Source organism: Lagenorhynchus albirostris, chromosome 1 (assembly GCF_949774975.1).
Source record: "Lagenorhynchus albirostris chromosome 1, mLagAlb1.1, whole genome shotgun sequence".
Classification (NCBI taxonomy): Eukaryota; Metazoa; Chordata; class Mammalia; order Artiodactyla; family Delphinidae; genus Lagenorhynchus; species Lagenorhynchus albirostris.
In genome coordinates this window covers 126,732,475-126,748,597 of record NC_083095.1, presented here as the reverse complement: position 1 = coordinate 126,748,597, position 16,123 = coordinate 126,732,475, and the positions used below count along the sequence as shown (strand labels likewise).

At 39.7% G+C, this 16,123-nt stretch overlaps 1 long non-coding RNA gene across 2 annotated transcripts in view; it reads right to left on the bottom strand.

Annotated features, from left to right (window-relative positions):
- Window positions 1-16,123, bottom strand: part of LOC132522475 (uncharacterized) — a 58,595-nt gene that overhangs the window by 24,303 nt on the left and 18,169 nt on the right. The window lies entirely within an intron of this gene.

The following is a 16,123-nucleotide window of genomic DNA, read 5'->3' as shown; positions in this document are numbered from 1 at the left end:
TTGTAGCATTTATGCCAAAGAACAGAACTACAGTCAGAGGTCTTCTGCTAATTTGTATTTTATGGTGATGATTCTCCCAACCTCTAGAATTTTGCTGGATTCCCCCAGGCCTCACATTCACAAAAGATCTTAAATATAAAATTTTAATATTTTTTCCAAATGAAACCATACCTTTAACCACAGAGGCATGCAAACAAAACTGAAAGAGGCTTATCCAGGAAGTTTAAACTTGTGGTCCATTACTGGACCACATTGCTGATTCTGTGTTGTGAATTAATACTTTTATGAATTCTGTAATTATCTTCTATTAGCACAATTATAGTAAATTTTATTATTTCTGATTTTTTTGTATTAAAATGGCCAATTTTTAAAATGTAGATATTTAAAATATGCTTTAATACTTGTGGCCCCATTCGGACACTTCTTCATTTTATGAAGAAATGGCCCCATTCAGACATTTCTTCATTTAACTTACCAGGAATCCTAAAAAATGGCATTAACAGAGTTCTCTTTTGGTGGCTCTGGTGAGTCCTGAGTCCTTTGAGTATAGTATGCCCTGATCTAGGATGACTGGATTCATATTAGCTGATTATCTAGGCTTTTATCTAGAAAGAAACAGAGCCCAGGTATTTTTCCCCTTGTGTTGGAACAGCACCCTGGAAGAATCAACACTAGAAGTGTTGCTTTCTACCCACCCTCATGAAACATCAGGCTGGGATGCTGATCTACCAATTCAAATAAACCATTTAACAAAACTAAAATGTATCACATCTTGTCCTTTATGTCTGTAATAGCAGGCAGATTCCCAAACTAAATACAAATACAGAGTAGACATTTTATCACCTTTTCTGGAAAGCCAAAAGCTTTCTCAAAATCCACTTGAAAACTGATGCCACGACTGTGTAATATAAATACAGGCCAAGGACCAAGTTCCAGTCCTTCAAGATGGGATATTTTTTGGTGAATCTAGATATTTAAAAAATTCATATCCTCCAAATTATAGAGGATAGTGGAAAATGTCAGGAGAGTTAATGGCCTTACTAAATTGAACACTGTCATGAGTTAAAAGACAAAAAGAGGGCTTCCCTGGTGGCGCAGTGGTTCGGAGTCCGCCTGCCGATGCAGGGGACACGGGTTCGTGCCCCGGTTCGGGAAGATCCCACATGCCACGGAGCGGCTGGGCCCGTGAGCCATGGCCGCTGAGCCTGCGCGTCCAGAGCCTGCGCTCTGCAATGGGAGAGGCCACAATAGTGAGAGGCCCGCGTACTGCAAAAAAAAAAAAAAGACAAAAAGAAAAATCGGTCCACAGCACAACTGACGTTCATGCCATTCCACTGTTCACTCACTGGAGGTGACAGCTCGAGGCAGCACTGTGATCAAAGAGAAAGGCGGAGGGCTTCCCTGGTGGCGCAGTGGTTAAGAATCCGCCTGCCAATGTAGGGGACACGGGTTCGAGTCCTGGTATAGGAAGATCCCACATGCCACGGAGCAACTAAGCCCATGCAACACAACTACTGAGCTTGCGCTCTAGAACCTGTGAGCCACAACTACTGAAACCCACGCACCTAGAGCCCATGCTTCGCAACAAGAGAAGCCACCACAATGAGAAGCCTGTGCACCACAACAAAGAGTAGCCCCCGCTTACCGCAATTAGAGCAAGCCTGTGCACAGCAACGAAGACCCAACTCAGCCATAAATAAATAAATAAAATTTATTAAAGAAGAAGAGAAAGGTGAAATTATGTGTGGGTTATATGTTACCATCTTCATATTGGCATAGTCTGGCAGAGCCATATATAGGTGTTATGATAGGATTCAAGCCTTGAAATCATGATATTTGTGATCAGGATTAATGGAGGTTTTCATCTGTTATCCATTGCTACTTTAAAAACAATAAAACAGAATCCTTCTGAGGCTTAAAAGATAAATATTAAAAGAGCAAATGGGTACAGAATTCTCATTAACTGATTACTTAGGGTCACTTCTCTCAAACCACTGACATATTAATTTGAAGCAAAGTTTAAATTGTTTTGTTATGGTTTAAATAAGTAATACACTCACATGGGTCAAAAATCAAACAAAGAGCTGTGCAATAAGAATAAAATACCTAGGATCAAACCTACCTAAGGAGACAAAAGAACTGTACTCCGAAAATTATAAGACATTGATGAAAGAAATTGAAGATGACACAAACAGATGGAAAGATATACCATGTTCTTGGATTGGAAGAATCAATCTTGTTTAAATGACCATATAACCTAAGGCAATCTACAGATTTAATGCAATTCCTATCAAATTACCAATGGCATTTTCCCCAGAACTAGAATAATTTTAAATTTTGTGTGGAAACACAAAAGACTCTGAATAGCCAAAACAATCCTGAGAAAAAAAGAACAGAGCTGGAGGAATCACGTTCTGGGACTTCAGACTATACTACAAAGCTACAGTCATTAAAGAGTATGGTACTGGCACAAAAACAGACACAGATCAATGGAACAGGATAGAAAGCCCAGAAATAAACCCACACACCTATGGTCAATTAATCTACAACAAAAGAGGCAAGAATATACAATGGAGAAAAGACAGTCTCTTCGATAAGTGGTGCTGGAGAAACTGGACAGCTACATGTAAAAGAATGAAATTAGAACATTCTCTAACACTATATACAAAAATAAACTCAAAACAGATTAAAGACCTAAATGTAAGACAGGATACTATAAAATTCCTAGGGGAAAACATAGGCAGAACACTCTTTGACATAAATTGCAGCAATAGTTTTTTGGATCCATCTCCTAGAGTAAAAGCAAGAATAAACAAATGGGGCCTAATTAGACTTAAAAGTTTTTGCACAGCAAAGGAAACAATCAACAAAATGAAAAGAAAACCTATACAATGGGAGAAAATGTTTGCAAATGATGAGACTGACAAGGGAGGGAATAATTTCCAAAGTATCCAAACACCTCATACAGCTCAATAAAAATAAAAAATGGGCAGAACCTAAGTAGACGTTTCTCCAAAGTGGATATACAGATGGCCAACAGGCATGTGAAAAGATGTTCAATATTGCAAATTATTAGAGAAGTGCAAATCAAAACTACAATGAGGTATCACCTCACACCAGTCAGAATGGCCATCATCAAAAAGACTACAAATAGGGCTTCCGGGAAGATGTCGGAAGAGTAAGACGCAGAGATCACCTTCCTCCCCACAGATACACTAGAAATACATCTACACGTGAAACAACTCCTACAGAACACCTACTGAATGCTGGCAGAAGACCTCCCAAAAGGCAAGAAACCCCCCACGTACCTGAGTACGGCAAAAGAAAAAAGAATAAACAGAGACAAAAGAATAGGGACGGGACCTGCACCAGTGGGAGGGAGCTGTGAAGGAGGAAAGGTTTCCACACACTAGGAAGCCCCTTCGCGGGCGGAGACTGCAGGTGGCAGAGGGGGAAGTTTCGGAGCCACGGAGGAGAGTGCAGCAACAGGGGTGCAGAGGATAAAGCGGAGAGATTCTCACACAGAGGATCAGGGTCAACCGGCAGTCACCAGCCCAAGAGGCTTGTCTGCTCACCCGCCAGGGCGGGCGGGGCTGGGAGCTGAGGCTCGGGCTTCGGTTGGAGCGCCGGGAGAGAACTGGGGTTGGCGGCGTGAACACAGCCTGCAGGGGGTTAGTGCGCCATGGTTAGCCGGGACGGAGTCCAGGGAAAAGTCTGGACCTGCCGAAGATGTAAGAGACTTTTTCTTCCTTCTTTGTTTCCTGGTGGGCGAGGAGAGGGGATTAAGAGCGCTGCTTAAAGGAGCACCAGAGATGGGCGCAAGCCGCGGCTAAAAGCGCGGACCCCAGAGACGGACATGAGACGCTAAGGCTGCTGCTGCCGCCACCAAGAAGCCTGTGTGCGAGCACAGGTCACAGTCCACACCTCCCTTCCGGGGAGCCTGTGCAGCCCGCCACTGCCAGGGTCCCGGGATCCAGGGACAACTCCCCCGGGAGAGCGCATAGTGTGCCTCGGGCTAGTGCAACATCACGCCGGCCTCTGCCGCCGCAGGCCCGCCCCGCATTGTGCCACTCCCTCCCCGTGGCCTGAGTGAGCCAGAGCCCCCGAATCAGAGGCTCCTTTAACCCCGTCCTGTCTGAGCGAAAAACAGACGCCCTCCGGCAACCTACACGCAGAGGCGGCGCCAAATCCAAAACTGAGCCCCTGGAATCTGTGAGAACAAAGAAGAAAAAGGGAAATCTCTCCCAGCAGCCTCAGAAGCACCGGATTAAAGCTCCACAATCAACTTGATGTACCCTGCATCCATGGAATACATGAATAGACAACGAATCATCCCAAGTTAAGGAGGTGGACTTTGAGAGAAAGATTTATGTTTTTTTCCCCTTTTCCTCTTTTTGTGAGTGTGTATGTGTATGCCACTGTGTAAGATTTTGTCTGTATAGCTTTGCTTACACCATTAGTCCTAGGGTTCTATCCATCCCTTTTTTAAATATTTTTTTCTTACTAATTATTTTTTATTTCAATAACTTTATTTTATTCTACTTTATCTTATTTCTTTCTTTTTTCTTTCCTTCCTTCCCTCCTTTAGACAACGAATCATCCCAAATTGAGGAGGTGCACTTTGAGAGAAAGATTAATGATTTTTTCCACTTTTCCTCTTTCTGTGAGTGTGTATGCTTCTGTGTGAGATTTTGTCTGTATAGCTTTGCTTCCACCATTTGTCCTAGGGTTCTATCCATCCGTTTTGTTTTTGTTTTTTAATTTTTAATTTTTTTCTCTTAATAACTATTTTATTTTAATAACTTTATTATATTTTATCTTACTTTATCTTCATTCTTTCTTTTTTTCCCTCCTTGCCTCCTTCCTCCCTGCCTGCTTTCTTTCTTTCTTTCTTTTTTTCTCTCTTTCTTTCTTTCTACTAATTCTTTCTTTCTATTGTTTCTCCCTTATATTCTGAGCCATGTGGACGAAAGGCTCTTGGTGCTGCAGCCAGGAGTCACTGCTGTGCCTCTGAGGTGGGACAGCCAACTTCAGGACACTGGTCCACAAGAGACCTCCCAGCTCCACAAAATACCAAACAGCGAAAACCTCCCTGAGATCTCCAACTCAACAACAGCACCCAGCTTCACTCAACAACCAGCAAGCTACAGTGCTGGACATCCTATGCCAAACAACTAGCAAAACAGGAACACAACCCCACCCATTAGCAAAGAGGCTGCCTAAAATCACAATAAGGCCACAGACACCCCAAAACACACCACCAGACGTGGACCTGCCCACCAGAAAGAAAATATCCAGCCTCATCCACCAGAACACAGGCACTAGTCCCCTCCACCAGGAAGCCTACACAACCCGCTGAACCAAATGTAGCCACTGGGGACAGACACCAAAAACAACGGGAACTACGAACCGGCAGCCTGCGAAAAGAAGACCCCAAACACAGTAAGATAAGCAAAATGAGAAGACAGAAAAACACACAGCAGAAGAAGGAGCAAGATAAAAACCCACCAGACCTAACAAATGAAGAGGAAATAGGAAGTCTACCTGAAAAACAATTCAGAATAATGATAGTAAGGATGATCCAAAATCTTGGAAATAGAATAGACAAAATGCAAGAAACATTTAATAAGGACATAGAAGAACTAAAGATGAAACAAGCAATGATGAACAACACAATAAATGAAATTAAAAATACTCTAGAAGAGATCAATAGCAGAATAACTGAGGCAGAAGAACGGATAAGTGACCTGGAAGATAAAATAGTGGAAATAACTACTGCAGAGCAGAATAAAGAAAAAAGAATGAAAAGAACTGAGGACAGTCTCAGGGACCTCTGGGACAACATTAAATGCATCAACATTTGAATTACAGAGGTTCCAGAAGAAGAGAAAAAGAAAGGGACTGAGAAAATATTTGAAGAGATTATAGTTGAAAACTTACCTAATATGGGAAAGGAAATAGTTAATCAAGTCCAGGAAACACAGAGAGTCCCATACAGGATAAAGCCAAGGAGAAATACGCCAAGACACATATTAATCAAACTGTCAAAAATTAGATACAAAGAAAACATATTAAAAGCAGCAAGGGAAAAACAACAAATAACACACAAGGGAATCCCCATAAGGTTAACAGCTGATCTTTCAGTAGAAACTCTGCAAGCCAGAAGGGACTGGCAGGACATATTTAAAGGGATGAAGGAAAAAAACCTGCAACCAAGATTACTCTACCCAGCAAGGATCTCATTCAGATTTGATGGAGAAATTAAAACCTTTACAGACAAGCAAAAGCTGAGAGAGTTCAGCACCACCAAACCAGCTTTACAACAAATGCTAAAGGAACTTCTCTAGGCAAGAAACACAAGAGAAGGAAAAGACATACAATAACGAACCCAAAACAAGTAAGAAAATGGGAATAGGAACATACATATCGATAATCACCTTAAATGTAAATGGACTAAATGCCCCCACCAAAAGACACAGATTGGCTGAATGGATTCAAAAACAAGACCCATATATAAGCTGTCTACAAGAGACCCATTTCAGACCTAGAGACACATACAGACTGAAAGTAAGGGGATGGAAAAAGATATTCCAGGCAAATGGAAACCAAAAGAAAGCTGGAGTAGCAATTCTCATATCAGACAAAATAGACTTTAAAATAAAGACTATTACAAGAGACAAAGAAGGACACTACATAATGATCAAGGGACTGATCCAAGAAGAAGATATAACAATTGTAAATATTTATGCACCCAACATAGGAGCAGCTCAATACATAAGGCAAATACTAACAGCCATAAAAGGGGAAATCAACAGTAACACATTGATAGTAGGGGACTATAACACCCCACTTTCACAAATGGACAGATCATCCAAAATGAAAATAAATAAGGAAACACAAGCTTTAAATGATACATTAAACAAGATGGACTTAATTGATATTTATACGACATTCCATCCAAAAACAACAGAATACACATTTTTCTCAAGTGCTCATGGAACATTCTCCAGGATAGATTATATCTTGGGTCACAAATCAAGCCTTGGTAAATTTAAGAAAATTGAAATCCTATCAAGTATCATTTCCGACCACAACGCTATGAGACTAGGTATCAATTACAGGAAAAGCTCTGTAAAAATACAAACACATAGAGGCTAAAGAATACACTACTTAATAACGAAGTGATCACTGAAGAAATCAAAGAGGAAATTAAAAAATACCTAAAAACAAATGACAATGGAGACACGATGACCCAAAATTTATGGGATGCAGCAAAAGCAGTTCTAAGAGGGAAGTTTACAGCAATACAATCCTACCTTAAGAAACAGGAAACATCTCAAATAAACAACCTAACCTTGCACCTAAAGCAATTAGAGAAAGAAGAACCAAAAAACCCCAAAGTTAGCAGAAGGAAAGAAATCATAAAAATCAGATCAGAAATAAATGAAAAAGAAATGAAGGAAACGATAGCAAAGATCAACAAAACTAAAAGCTGGTTCTTTGAGAAGATAAACAAAATTGATAAACCATTAGCCACACTCATCAAGAAAAAAAGGGAGAAGACTCAAATCAATAGAATTAGAAATGAAAAAGAAGTAAAAACTGACACTGCAGAAATACAAGAGATCATGAGAGATTACTTACAAACAACTCTATGCCAATAAAATGGACAACCTGGAAGAAATGGACAAATTCTTAGAAATGCACAATCTGCCAAGACTGAATCAGGAAGAAATAGAAAATATGAACAGACCAATCACAAGCACTGAAATTGAAACTGTGATTAAAAATCTTCCAACAAAGAAAAGCCCAGGACCAGATGGCTTCACAGGCGAATTCTATCAAACATTTAGAGAAGAGCTAACACCTATCCTTCTGAAACTCTTCCAAAATATAGCAGAGGGAGGAAAACTCCCAAACTCCTTCTACGAGGCCACCATCACCTTGATACCAAAACCAGACAAGGATGTCACAAAGAAAGAAAACTACAGGCCAATATCACTGATGAACATAGATGCAAAAATCCTCAACAAAATACTAGCAAACAGAATCCAACAGCACATTAAAAGGATCATACACCATGATCAAGTGGGGTTTATTCCAGGAATGCAAGGATTCTTCAATATACGCAAATCTATCAATGTGATAAACCATATTAACAAACTGAAGGAGAAAAACCATATGATCATCTCAATAGATGCAGAGAAAGCTTTTGACAAAATTCAACACCAATTTATGATAAAAACCCTGCAGAAAGTAGGCATAGAGGGAACTTTCCTCAACATAATAAAGGCCATATATGACAAGCCCACAGCAAACATCATCCTCAATGGTGAAAAACTGAAAGCATTTCCACTAAGATCAGGAACAAGACAAGGTTGCCCACTCTCACCACTCTTATTCAACATAGTTTTGGAAGTTTTAGCCACAGCAATCAGAGAAGAAAAGGAAATAAAAGGAATCCAAATCGGAAAAGAAGAAGTAAAGCTATCACTGTTTGCAGATGACATGATCCTATACATAGAGAACCCTAAAGATACTACCAGAAAACTACTAGAGCTAATCAATGAATTTGGTAAAGTAGCAGGATACAAAATTAATGCACAGAAATCTCTGGCATTCCTATATACTAATGATGAAAAATCTGAAAGTGAAATCAAGAAAACACTCCCATTTACCATTGCAACAAAAAGAATAAAATATCTAGGAATAAACCTACCTAAGGAGACAAAAGATCTGTATGCAGAAAATTATAAGACACTGATGAAAGAAATTAAAGATGATACAAATAGATGGAGAGATATACCATGTTCTTGGATTGGAAGAATCAACATTGTGAAAATGACTCTACTACCCAAAGCAATCTATAGATTCAATGCAATCCCTATCAAACTACCACTGGCATTTTTCACAGAACTAGAACAAAAAATTTCACAATTTGTATGGAAACACAAAAGACCCCGAATAGCCAAAGCAATCTTGAGAACGAAAGAAGGAACTGGAAGAATCAGGCTCCCAGACTTCAGACTATACTATAAAGCTACAGTTATCAAGACGGTATGGTACTGGCACAAAAACAGAAAGATAGATCAATGGAACAGGATAGAAAGCCCAGAGATAAACCCACGCACATATGGTCACCTTATCTTTGACAAAGGAGGCAGAAATGTACAGTGGAGAAAGGATAGCCTATTCAATAAGTGGTGCTGGGAAAACTGGACAGCTACATGTAAAAGTATGAGATTAGATCACTCCCTAACACCATACACAAAAATAAGCTCAAAATGGATTAAAGACCTAAATGTAAGGCCAGAATCTATCAAACTCTTAGAGGAAAACATAGGCAGAACACTCTATGACATAAATCACAGCAAGGTCCTTTTTGACCCACCTCCTAGAGAAATGGAAATAAAAACAAAAATTAAAAAATGGGACCTAATGAAACTTCAAAGCTTTTGCACAGCAAAGGAAACCATAAACAAGACCAAAAGACAACCCTCAGAATGGGAGAAAATATTTGCAAATGAAGCAACTGACAAAGGATTAATCTCCAAAATTTATATGCAGCTCAATAACAAAAAAACAAACAATCCAATCCAAAAATGAGCAGAAGACCTAAATAGACATTTCTCCAAAGAAGATATACAGACTGCCAACAAACACACGAAAGAATGCTCAACATCATTAATCATTAGAGAAATGCAAATCAAAACTACAATGAGATATCATCTCACACCAGTCAGCATGGCCATCATCAGAAAATCTAGAGACAATAAATGCTGGAGAGGGTGTGGAGAAAAGGCAACACTCTTGCACTGTTGGTGGGAATGTAAATTGATACATCCACTGTGGAGAACAGTATGGAGGTTCCTTAAAAATCTACAAAGTGAACTACCAAATGACCCAGCAATCCCACTACTGGGCATATACTCTGAGAAAACCATAATTCAAAAACAGTCATGTACCAAAATGTTCATTGCAGCTCTCTTTACGATAGCCCGGAGATGGAAACAATCTAAGTGTCCATCATCGGATGAATGGATAAAGAAGATGTGGCACATATATACAATGGAATATTACTCAGCCATAAAAAGAAACAAAATTGAGCTATTTGTTATGAGGTGGATAGATCTAGAGTCTGTCATACAAAGTGAAGTAAGTCAGAAAGACAGAGACAAATACTGTATGCTAACACATATATATGGAATTTAAGAAAAAAATGTCATGAAGAACCTAGGGGTAAGACAGGAATAAAGACACAGACCTACTAGAGAATGGACTTGAGGATATGGGGAGAGGGAAGGGTAAGTTGTGAGAAAGGGAGATAGAGGCATGGACATTTATACACTACCAAACGTAAGGTAGATAGCTGTGGGAAGCAGCCGCATAGCACAGCCTGATCAGCTTGGTGCTTTGTGACTGCCTGCGGGGGGCAGATAGGGAGGGTGGGAGGGAGGGAGAAGCAAGAGGGAGGAGATATGGGAACATATGTATACGTATAACTTATTCACTTTGTTATAAAGCAGAAACTAACACACCATTGTAAAGCAATTATACTCCAATAAAGATGTAAAGAAAAAACCTAAATTAGACCTACACTACTTGAGGAGACAGCTTCTAATTCTGGCAAATCCTGAATCACATGAATTAAGAAATTGAATCATGATAAAATAAAAGATAAAGTCCATGTTTGACAACTCAAAAAAAAAAAAGAAGACTACAAATAATAAATGCTGGAGAGGGTGTGAAGAAAAGCAAACCCTCCTACATTGTCAGTGAGAATGTAAATTGGTGCAGCCACTATGGAGACCAGCACAGAGGTTCCTTAAAAAACTAAAAATAGAGTTACCATGTGATCCAGCCATCCCATTCCTGGGCATATATCTGGAAAAGACAAAAACTCTAATTTGAAAAGACACATGCATATGTATAATAGATAACTAATAATAAGGACCTACTGTATAGCACAGGGAACTCTACTCAATACTCTGTAATGGCTTTCACAGGAAAAGAATCTAAAAAAGAGTGGATATATGTATAACTGATTCAGTTTGCTGTACACCTGAAACTAACACATTGTAAATCAACTATACTCCAATAAAAATTTTAAAAAAGAAAAAGACACATACACCCCAATGTTCATAGCAGCACTATTTACAATAGCCAGCACATGGAAGCAACCTAAATGTCCATCAACAGCTACATGGATAAAGAAGATGTGGCATATATGCACAATGAAATATTACTCAGCCATAAAAAAGGAATGAAATAATGCTATTTGCAGCAACATGGATGAACCCAGAGATTACCATACTAAGTGAAGTAAGTCAGAAGGGAAAGACAAATATCATACAATATCACTTATATGTGGACTCTAAAAAAATGATACAAATGAACTCATTTACAATACAGAAATAGACTCACAGACATAGAAAACAAATTTATGGTTACCAAAGGGGAAAGAGGAGAAGGGATAAATTGGGAGTTTGAGATTAACAGACACAAACTACTATAATAAAATAGATGAACAACAAGGACTTGCTGTATAGTACAGGGAACTGTATTCAATATCTTGTAATAACCTATAATGGAAAAGAATCTGAAAAATATATATATTGGGCTGGCCAAAAAGTACCTTCAGTTTTTAACTAAAAATAAAAGACACATTTTTCATTTTCACCAAGAATTTTGTTGAAGAATGTATTCAACCATTTTGTTCCACTACCTTCTCCCATTTTTCAGGCAACTTCATAATTCCATCTTCCCCCAAATTTTTATCTTTTTGAGCAAAGAACTGTTCCAGATGCCCTTTACAGTCTTCCAGAGAATTGAAATTTTTTCCATTAAGAGAATTTTGTAAAGACCTAAATAAATGGAAATCCAAAGGTGCAATGTCTGGTGAATACAGCAGATGAATCAGAACTTCCCAGCCAAGCTCTAACAGTTTTTGCCTGGTCATCAAAGAAACATGGGGTCTTGGGTTATCCTGATGCAAGATTCTGCATTTTCTGTTGACTAATTCTGGACGTTTTCGTCGAGTGCTGCTTTCAGTTGATCTAATTGGGAGTAGTACTTGTTGGAATTAATCATTTGGTTTTCTGGAAGAAGCCCATAATAGAGGACTCCCTTCCAATCCCACCATACACAAAACATCACCTTCTTTGGATGAAGACCGGCCTTTGGTGTAGTTGGTGGTGTTTCATTTTGCTTGCACCACGATGTTTTCCATTCCACATTGTTGTACAGTACCCACTTTTCATCACCTGTCACAATTTGTTTTTAAAACACAACGTTTTCATTACATTTCAGTAGAGAATCGCATGCAGAAATATGGTCAAGGTTTTTTTCGCTTAACTTCTGTGGAAACCAAACATCAAATTGATTCACATAACCAAGCTGTTGCAAATGATTTTCAGTGCTTGATTTGGATATTTTGAGTATGTCGGCTATCTCCTGCCTGGTATAACATTGGTTGTTCTCAGTTAATGTCTTGATTTGATCGCTATCAATTTCAACTGGTCTACCCGACCGTGGAGAATCATCCAGTGCAAAATCTCCAGCACAAAACTTTGCAAACCGCTTTTGACATGTTCGGTCAGTCACAGCACCTTTTCCATACACTGCACAAATCTTCTTTTGCGTTTCAGTTGTGTTTTTACCTTTCTTGAAATAATAAAGCATAATATGCTGAAAATGTTGCTTTTTTCTTCCATCTTAAATAGTAAAACGGCTACACAAAAATTCACCAATTTTGACGTCTTCTTTTAAATGCACACTGATATGACAGCTGTCACATACAATCTAACAAAATTGTTTCGAATGAAGTTAAAGACAACTAAGTGCTACTAGAGCCATCTTACAGAAAAAACCGCATGAACATTCTGGCCAACACAATATATATATATATATATATATATATATATATATATATATATATATAAAACTGAATCACTTTGTTTTACACCTGAAACAAACACATTATAAATCAACTATACCTCAATAAAATAAGTAAATAAAATTAAATTAAAATTTTTAAGGGCTTCCCTGGTGGCACAGTGGTTCAGAATCTGCCTGCCAATGCAGGGGACACAGGTTTGAGCCATGGTCTGGGAAGATCCCACATGCCGCGGAGCAACTAGGCCCGTGAGCCACAAATACTGAGCCTGCGCGTCTGGAGCCTGTGCTCTGCAACAAGAGAGGCCACGACAGTGAGAGGTCCGCGCACCGCGATTGAGAGTGGCCCCCGCTTGCCGCAACTAGAGAAAGCCCTCGCACACAAACGAATACCCAAGAGCGCTGCTTAAAGGAGTTCCAGAGACGGGCGTGAGCCGCGGCTAGAAGCGCGGACCCCAGAGACGGGCAGGAGACGCTAAGGCTGCTGCTGCCGCCACCAAAAAGCCTGTGTGCGAGCACAGGTCACTATCCACACCTCCCCTACGGGGAGTCTGTGCAGCCCGCCACTGCCAGGTTACCAGGATCTAGGGACAACTTCCCCGGGACAACGCACGGCGAGCCTCAGGCTGGTGCAACGTCACTCAGGCCTCTGCCACCGCAGGCTCGCCCTGCACTCCGTACCCCTCCCTCCCCCACTGGCCTGAGTGAGCCAGAGTCCCCGAATCAGCGGCTCCTTTAACCCCGTCCTGTCCCAGCTAAGAACAGACGCCCTCCAGCGACCTACACGCAGAGGCGGGGCCAAATCCAAAGCTGAGCCCCTGGGATCTGTGAGAACAAAGAAGAGAAAGGGAAATCTCTCCCAGCAGCCTCAGAAGCAGCGGATTAAAGCTCCGCAATCAACTTGATGTACCCTGCATCTGTGGAATACCTGAATAGACAACGAATCATCCCAAATTGAGGAGGTGGACTTTGAGAGCAAGATTTATGACTTCTTCCCCTTTTCCTCTTTTTGTGAGTGTGTATGTGTATGCTTCTGTATGAGATTTTGTCTGTATAGCTTTGCTTCCACCATTTGTCCCAAGGTTCTATCCGTCTATTTTTTGTTTTGTTTTTTAATTTTTTTCTTAATAATTATTTTTTAATTTAATAACTTTATTATATTTATTTTATTTTACTTTATCTTCTTCCTTCCTTTCTTTCTTTCTTTCTTTCTTTCTTCCTACTTCTACTAATTCTTTCTCTCTACTTTTTCTCCCTTTTATTCTGAGCCGGGTGGATGAAAGGCTCTTGGTGCTGCAGCCAGGAGTCAGTGCTATGCCTCTGAGGTGGGAGAGCCAACATCAGCACACTGGTCCACAAGAGACCTCCCAGCTCCACATAATATCAAACGGTAAAAATCTCCCAGAGACCTCCATCTCAACGCCAGCACCCAGCTTCAATCAACGACTGGCAAGCTACAGTGATGGACACCCTATGCCAAACAACTAGCAAAACAGGAACACAACCCCACCCATTAACAGAGAGGCTGCCTAAAATCATAATAAGTCCACAGACACCCCAAAACACACCACCAGACGTGGACCTGCCCACCAGAGAGAGAAGATCCAGCCTCATCCACCAGAACACAGGCACTAGTCCCCTCCACCAGGAAGCCTACACAACCCACTGAACCAACCTTAGCCACTGGGCACAGACACCAAAAACAACGGGAACTACGAACCTGCGGCCTGCAAAAAGGAGACCTCAAACACAGTAAGATAAGCAAAATGAGAAGACAGAAAAACACACAGCAGATGAAGGAGCAAGATAAAAACCCACCAGACCTAACAAATGAAGAGGAAATAGGAAGTCTACCTGTAAAAGAATTCAGAATAATGATAGTAAAGATGATCCAAAATCTTGGAAATAGAATAGACAAAATGCAAAAAACATTTAACAAGGACCTAGAAGAACTAAAGATGAAACAAACAACAATGAACAACACAACAACTGAAATGAAAAATACTCTAGATGGGATCAATAGCAGAATAACTGAGGCAGAAGAATGGATAAGTGACCTGGAAGATAAAATAATGGAAATAACTACTGCAGAGCAGAATACAGAAAAAAGAATGAAAAGAACTGAGGACAGTCTCAAGACCTCTGGGACAACATTAAATGCACTAACATTCAATTTATAGGTGTTCCAGAAGAAGAAGAGGAAAAGAAAGGGACTGAGAAAATATTTGAAGAGATTATAGTTGAAAACTTCCCTAATATGGGAAAGGAAATAGTTAATCAAGTCCAGGAAACACAGAGAGTCCCATACAAGATAAAGCCAAGGAGAAATACGCCAAGACACATATTAATCAAACTGTCAAAAATTAAATACAAAGAAAGCATATTAAAAGCAGCAAGGGAAAAACAACAAATAACACACAAGGGAATCCCCATAAGGTTAACAGCTGATCTTTCAGCAGAAACTCTGCAAGCCAGAAGGGACTGGCAGGACATATTTAAAGGGATGAAGGAGAAAAACCTGCAACCAAGATTACTCTATCCAGCAAGGATTTCATTCAGATTTGATGGAAAAATTAAAACCTTTACAGACAAGCAAAAGCTGAGAGAGTTCAGTACCACCAAACCAGCTTTACAACAAATGCTAAAGGAACTTCTCTAGGCAAGAAACACAAGAGAAGGAAAAGACATACAATAACAAACCCAAAACAATTAAGAAAATGGGAATAGGAACATATATATCGATAATTACCTTAAATGTAAATGGACTATATGCTCCCACCAAAAGACACAGATTGGCTGAATGGATTCAAAAACAAGACCCATATATAAGCTGTCTACAAGAGACCCACTTCAGACCTAGAGACACATACAGACTGAAAGTAAGGGGATGGAAAAAGATATTCCATGCAAATGCAAACCAAAAGAACGCTGGAGTAGCAATTCTCATATCAGACCAAATAGACTTTAAAATAAAGACTATTACAAGAGACAAAGAAGGAAACTACACAATGATCAAGCGATCGATCCAAGAAGAAGATATAACAATTGTAAATATTTATGCACCCAACATAGGAGCAGCTCAATACATAAGGCAAATACTAGCAGCCATAAAAGGGGAAATCGACTGTAACATATTCATAGTAGGGTACTTTAACACCACACTTTCACCAATGGAGAGATTATCCAAAATGAAAATAAATAAGGAAACACAAGCTTTAAATGATACATT